The sequence below is a fragment of the Megalops cyprinoides genome, chromosome 22 (assembly GCF_013368585.1).
Source record: "Megalops cyprinoides isolate fMegCyp1 chromosome 22, fMegCyp1.pri, whole genome shotgun sequence".
Classification (NCBI taxonomy): domain Eukaryota; kingdom Metazoa; phylum Chordata; class Actinopteri; order Elopiformes; family Megalopidae; genus Megalops; species Megalops cyprinoides.
The window spans coordinates 1,203,538-1,211,058 of NC_050604.1; positions in this window are offsets into that span (position 1 = coordinate 1,203,538).

The following is a 7,521-nucleotide window of genomic DNA, read 5'->3' on the forward strand; positions in this document are numbered from 1 at the left end:
TCCATGTTGGGCTGGCAGGTGGCTGATACAAGAAGACTAAAACCCCTTTAAATTTAACTCAATCATATTTCATACGCACTGCTGCAGAAGACCTCTTAGCATTGAGTAAAGGGTTACAGGTGGGTAACAGCATGGGTGACAATGACATTAATGAACAGGGTGACCGGTATAAGAATTCAACATATTCAATATTCAACCATTTATTTCAACAGTTTTTTAGATGTTCACATATTACAAAGACTCTGAGAATGGTATATAGCTTCAGTTAAAGAAAAAAAAAACTGCAAATATAAATCGATTAAGTATAGATTAGGTAAGTAGAATAAACTGAAGTCATTTACTTCAGTGCAGAAAAAGAGATTGAATGACCAACTTAAATGTTTTTAATGACAGTTTAGTTTCAATGCAGTAATCATAAATTATGCATAGAAATGGCCAGCAGCCTTCATGATGTCAATTAAAAGCCTCTCAATGGCAGAGCTACAGAAGCAGAGGTCAGTGAGCTGCAGACAGCACAGGGCAGATAGCTGTCATTCCATAATCAGCCTGAACAGGTCGGACTGGTAAGCAACCTGGTACAGCTGTTCATCATGTTAAACAATCATCAACTGGAAGCTTTTGTCTTGATTTCATCAGTTGGGATAAATCTGCCTTTGGTTCAAGATTATGATCAGTTTAAAGGTATATTCCATCACTGTCCTGTCTGTACCTCACTGTCTGATCTTGGGTCAAAGTCTTCAAAATAGAATTAGTATATTGATCCGTTACAGGTAGGTTTAAAACCTAACCCATAGAGATAAATCATACCTATGTGAATTTTGTAATGAAGCATAATTTCAAATATGCAATGGACAGGAAAATTAGTGTCATTACTGCCAGAGCAATGTGATTCTCCCAAAGATGCCATGTAGTATAACCAATTCCTTGGCAATCAAATACTGCTCCCATCTGGAATCAAATAATAATTCAAATAGTTAGTTGTTTGACCACAAACAACCCTTACAGGTGCAATTTAGCAGGTGAAATTTAAATGAATCTTATGCTGGGACTGGAGACACTAAATATTTCATTAACACATGCCATTTTATCTGTAGAGTGACCATCAGTTAGCAACATGCATGCCTAAATTTCTGACACCAGGTTTATAACATGTATTTTCTGTAGAGGGCAGTAAAGAAGTCCTGTTCTGAGGTGTGGTGATTGCTGTGGGGTGTGTGGGGTCTGAAGATTAAGAGGAAATGTTGGAGGGTGTATGACTGGCAGGTGGCATTTGAAGGTATATGATTGACAGGTGATGTTTCGGGGTATAAGTTTGTTGGTGGCATTTTTAAGGCATTTGATCGACAGGTATAGTTTGAAGTACAAGACTAACAGGTGGTGTTTGGGGACATAATAATGGTACATGGCATTTTAAGGTGTATGATTGACCGATGATGTTTGGGGGTATAAGACTGACAGGTGGCATTTGAAGGTATATGACTGACAGTGATGTTGGGAGCTTACATGGGGTGGGGGGTGTTGGGGGGTGTTCATTCTGCAGTTGGTCATCCCTGGGAGCATAGTGGGAGCAGGGTCTTCACAGAACTTCAGCCCAGTGAATTCATTGATTTCCAGAAACATTTTCCAAACAGTGACTTAGGTTGTAATTGCTTGAGAAGTGTTATTAACCCTGTTTTGGAAATGTATTACTGAGGTAAATATCTGCACTTACTGCAAGTGCATAGCGAGTAATACTGAATTACTTAAGCCAGGCCAGCCAAGCCCTGATACTGGGCAAGTTCATCAGGTGACCTGAGAAAATCTAACCACAGAGAGGCTGATAAACCATAGGGAATTGCTGAATGTTGGAATCAGGTTTTGCTCATGGTCAGAATCTGTTCATTTGGCTCACCATCATGAACACAAATGTGACGGTCATGAAAATGTTGGCCATGGCCATCACACTCTGGTCAGCAGAGATGGCCATGGTCATCGCTGTGGCTGTGTAGGCCACTATCATCACTGTCAGCATGAAGGTTGAAGAAGGCTGAAACAGAGGGCAGCCAGCAACACTGGGGCACCATGGATATGAAGGAAAAACACAGTGAATCTGCTGAAGTCCTGGCCAACATGCTATGTCCCAGTGCAGTAACTGACTGTGATAACTATTTTTGGCCCTTCTCTTGGCTTTCACAGGCTTGCTCTCTGGAGTAAGATGGAGAAATAGTACAAACCGATCATGTAGTACACCACGCAGCTGAAGACAATGGCTGGAATTGTCCGCAGGGTGATGATACCTGACAAGATCTTGAACAGGAAATACACTGAACCCCTATAATACCCACTGACGTATTCATGTCCGAGGAGGGAACAACAAAATTGTCAGGGCTCCGCCCCCTTAAGCCGCCCCTGTCCCTGTGCTTTTGTTTTCCTTGTGTTCCAGCCCCCGCCCCCCCCCCCCTGCCTGGTCTACGCCCAACCTGATCTCCTCATTACCTGCACCTGCCTGCCTGCTCACCTGCATCCCATTGCCTCGTCACCCCAGCCCTATATCTTCCCTGCTTGTCTCTATCTTGTTGCTAGTTCGTTTCAGTGATTTTTCCTGTCTCGTCACCGCATTAGTTTCCGTGATTTGCTTGCTGTCGCCGTTCCTGCCTGATTCCTGACTTCGTTTTCTGCCTGCTGCTTTGGATCTGTTTGACGCCACTCGCCTGCCTGCCTCGACTACCGATTCTGGATCTGCCCCCGGACTGCTTCCCGTGTTTTCGAACCCTGCCTGTCCCTGTACCACGAACCGCCTACCGATTCTGATTAAAACGCTTGGAACCGTATACCCTGTGGTATCTCCGATCCTGACAAAAATACCATTCATCTATTTGCCCTGAATAAAATAACTGCTGACGTAAAACAATATATTATCTGAGTTTATAATCCCACCCTGTAAACAATCTTACAGATCAGCAGCCGGTTGCACCAGCAGAGCGTAAGTTCCATCTTTACCTAGTTTGAATGTAATTTGGCACTACATTCGAGTTTACGAACAACTAAAAGGTATTCCGTTGCACCAAATCACATACGTTCAACGTAGACTTAAGTTATATCTTAAAACTTACACCTAACACTAAGTAGGTGTAACGTCCGCCATAAAAAAAAAAAAAAACCTTGTTAACCAACAGGCATTTATGCTCCTTGTATTTGGCTAGTAAAATGACAATTACATCATGAGTGAAATTCTTTTTTCTTGGTCTATATTCACCAGACATGGCCAAGCCTGAAATTATATATATATATGTGTATGTGTTATATATATATATATATATATATATATATATATATAGTAGCGTGTTTGAGTTCATTAAGTAATGTATATGCGTTGGGTTAATGTGTGCAATGTTCTGTTAACTTTACAATAGGCTGCATTACCTGGGCGAATGTTGGGGCGCCACCCCTTCCGGGGAGTGTGTGTGTTTTTTAGGGGGTTTCCGTTTCAGTCTTGGACGCGCGTTGGGCTATGCCTGGGTGTGAGGTGCGAGTTTGGAGCCCTTGAGTTCATAAAATGGTGTACGGCGTGGCTGTGGCCGACAACAGCCGCTATTAAACTTTGCATTTCGTAGCAAGGTCTCCATGCATGAATCCTTATGTGGTGAATGCCACAACTGGTGTCAGAAGTAAACGACTGTAGACTGCTTGGATGTTCGGTAAATTGGAGGGCTGACTGTCTGGAATCCGTGCTTGGTTAGTGGACTTTTTGCCGCGGGGAGATGGCGCACTCAGTGGTTGTCAAGATGGAGGAGGAGGAGGAGGAGGAGGACAGGTGTGTCTATCCGGCTCAAGTGTTGGTACGGCAACGAGTGGACAGTCATCAAAAGGGTACCAAAATAAAGCAGGAGGCAACATCCTGCTAGGGTCACAGAGGTTAGCAATCACTTCACTCCCCGCGCCACTTTGTCAGCCGGAAACGGTGATCAAATTTCCGGCCAGAATGTAAATAAAGATGGCAGCGCCCATAGACTGCAAATGCCGGTCAGCATAAAAACACCAAAATACGCTGGTAAATCGGATTGGGAGGCTTTCCATGCCCAGTTTGAACTGTTAGCTCGTGCAAGAGGCTGGTCTGATGACCAGAATGCCCTCCAGCTCGCTCTTTGTCTGACGGATGACGCGCTGTCTTGCCTTTAGATCCGAGTGAGAGGGCTAATTACAGAGCACTTACGGGGGCACTGGGGTGCCGCTTTGGACAATGTTATCGTTTGGAGCTTCTGTGGTCTGAGCTACATGGACGCCAGAGGCATGCAGGGGAATCGCTGCGGGCACTGGCAAATGATATTGAAGGACTGACACGACGGGCATATGTACACATGCCCACTTCTATACAAATGGAGCTGGTCCGTGACCAGTTTATCAGGGCACTCTCCCCATCTGATCTGCGTGTTCACACTCAGCTGGCTCGCCCACAAACCCTGTCTGATGCCCTGGAGTATGCGCTCAAGAGGGAGATGGTCATAGGCACTGCACAGCAGGATGCCTCTCCAGTGGTCAGGGCAGCGGGGGAGTGTGAGATGTCTGCACAGCGACCGCCGTGGCTGGACGAGGTGACAGATGATCCGGGGGCTGGTGCTTCCTGCAGTCGCGCGCCAGCAGGTGCGGCGTCAGGCACAGACTTGCCTCTGCTGGGGCTGTGGCAAGGCTGGACACGTGGTGAAAAATTGCCCTGTCCAGGCTAAGGGGGCGGGAAACGATGTGGGGTCGCAGTAGGCGGGACGCTGCACGCCCCCACAGCAATGTCCTGCTCATCACCTGTGGTCAGCCGGGCCCTGCAGGATGACAGGGACCGGGAGCAGCACGTGGTCGTAGTTGGAAGGACTTCTATATCAGACTTTTGCCATGTGCCTATCTTCATAGAGGGGGTTCCATGTACAGCTTTGGTGGACACAGAGTCGACAGTCACAGTGGTCCGGCCGGAGGTGGTGCTGGCGGGGACACGGCTGGAGGACACCGCAGTTCAACTCCATACAGTAACTGGTGAGCTAGCACCAATGAAGGGGAGAGGGCAGCTGATCCTGACAGTTGGGGGGCAGAACATGAGACACACCGTGTGGGTAGCCAAAGTACAAGTCTGCTAAGGCTTGACCCAAGACCGCATTCTGCACAGGGAAGGGATTGTGGCAGTTTAAAGTGTTTTGCTTTAGACTTTGTAATGCGCCCGCAACATTCGAGCACTTAATGGAGAGGGTGTTGGCAGGGGTCCCACGCACTGAATGCCTGGTGTTTTTGGATGACATTCTAGCCCATGGCAGCTCATTTGATTCTGCTGTGACAGCGCTGAGCAAGGTGCTGGAAAGGATCAAGGGGGCAGGTTTGAAGTTACACCCCAATAAGTGTAGGCTACTATGCAGAGAGTTGACCTTCCTGGGGCACCGAATAGGCGGCGAGGGGATTGGCACCGCAGAAGAGAAAGTGCACGCCATCCGTGAGTGGCCCATGCCTACAGACCAGAGTTAAAAAGTTTTTTGGGGCTGGCCTCCTATTACAGGAAGTTTGTGCGTGGGTTTTCGCGCATCGCTGCCCCCCTTTACAAGCTGTCACAAAAAGACCAGTCTTTTAACTGGTCAGAAGACTGCAAGGTAGCTTTTTGCACTCTGCAGCAGGCTCTGGTGAGCGCACCCATCCTGGCGCCCCCTGACCCTGGATTACCCTTCATCCTGGACACTGACGCAAGTGGGGAGGGTGTAGGGGCGGTCCTGTCTCAGGAGTGGCCAGAGGGAGAGAGAGTAGTGGCCTACTACAGCAAAGCCCTGAGAAAAGCCGAGTGGAGGTATTGTGTCACGCGTAGAGAGCTGCTTGCCGCAGTCTTTGCAATTCGACACTTCAAATATTACCTGTGTGGCCGCCCATTCACCTTACATACTGATCATGCCTCCTTGCAGTGGCTGATGACGTTCAGAGAGCCAGAGGGGCAACTGGCTCGTTGGCTGGAGGAGCTGCAGTGTTACGAGTTCACTGTGACCCACAGTGCAGGAGAATGGCATGGCAACGCCAACGCACTTTCTCAACGACCATGCAGCGCAGACGGCTGCAGGTATTGCAACCGTAGGGAGGCGAGGGAAAATGAGCTGGTTCCGGGGCAGATAAGTAGGACAGAGAGGGGTGCACGATGGCTGTTAGACAGCAGAGAGCTGCAGGTGCTGGATGATGCAGACTGGGTGGCCAAACAGACACAAGACCCAGACCTGCAGCTGGTAATGCTGTCGGTGGAGGGACAGCAGCGACCGCCATGGGAGGAGGTAGCAGCTCTGTCCCTCTGGACCAAAGGACTGTGGGCTAAATTCAGGTCTTTGAGGTCCTGGGATGGGGTCCTACAACGGGCATGGGTGGAGCCAGCAACTGGGGAGGAAAGGTGGCAGGTGGTGGTGCCCAGAGGCATGCAGGAGGCAGTTCTAAAAGCCATGCATGGCCCTGCTGGCTCAGGTCACTTTGGGGTGACAAAAACACTCCGGCGGCTGTGTCAGGCCTTCTACTGGGGACGGCTGAGGAGAGATGTGAGGACTTTTGCTGGCGTTGTGATCTCTGCACTGCTTGCAAGGGGCCACAGGGCCAGTCCAGGGCCCAGCTACAGCAATTCCCAGTGGACGGGCCAATGCAGCGGGTGGGGGTAGACATTGTGGGGCCATTCCCATGCACAGAGCAAGGGAATCGCTATATACTCACTGCAATGAACTATTTCACTAAATGGCCGGAGGCCTGTGCACTGCCAGATCAGGAGGCTGAGACTATCGTTAATGCCCTGATTGAGGGAATGATTAGCAGGCTGGGGGTCCCGGAGTCCATACATAGTGATCAGGGGAGAAATTTTGAATTTAAAATTTTCGCCACCATGTGTGAGCGCCTAGGAATCACAAAAACCCGTACAACACCACTCGACCCCCAGAGTGACTGATTAGTAGAGAGGTTTAATCGTACTCTGGCTGAACAGTTATCTATCCTTACATCCACCCATCAGCGAAACTGGGATATGCACTTACCTCTCGTCCTGCTGGCATACCGCACGGCGGTCCAGGACTCCACTTCATGCACACCCGCCCTCCTCATGCTGGGCAGGGAATTGAGAACCCCTGCAGAGCTGGCCTTTGGGCGACCCCCGGATGCACCATCTGCCCCTGCAGGCCCGAGCTACACCAGACAGCTTCAGGATCGCCTGGACTCTGCACATGCATATGCCCGCAGGCAAATGCAGAGTGCAGGCGTGAGACAGAAGGAATTATGACCTCCATGCCAGGGGGCAACACTTCACTGCTGGGGAGCTGGTGTGGACCTACGATCCACAACGCAAGAAGGGCAGATGTCCTAAACTGGACATGAGTCCTTATGTGGTGAACGCCACAATATATATACAGTGGCGGCTGGTGAGCTGGAAACGGGAAGCCCAAACACTACCTTTAAATCTATCATTACTTTCAACCTGTTCCCCTTTATCTTCCTTGATTAACAATAAAACAAATAATTCACAGAATTGACACCAGTCGCGTAAATGGAGTAAATGAG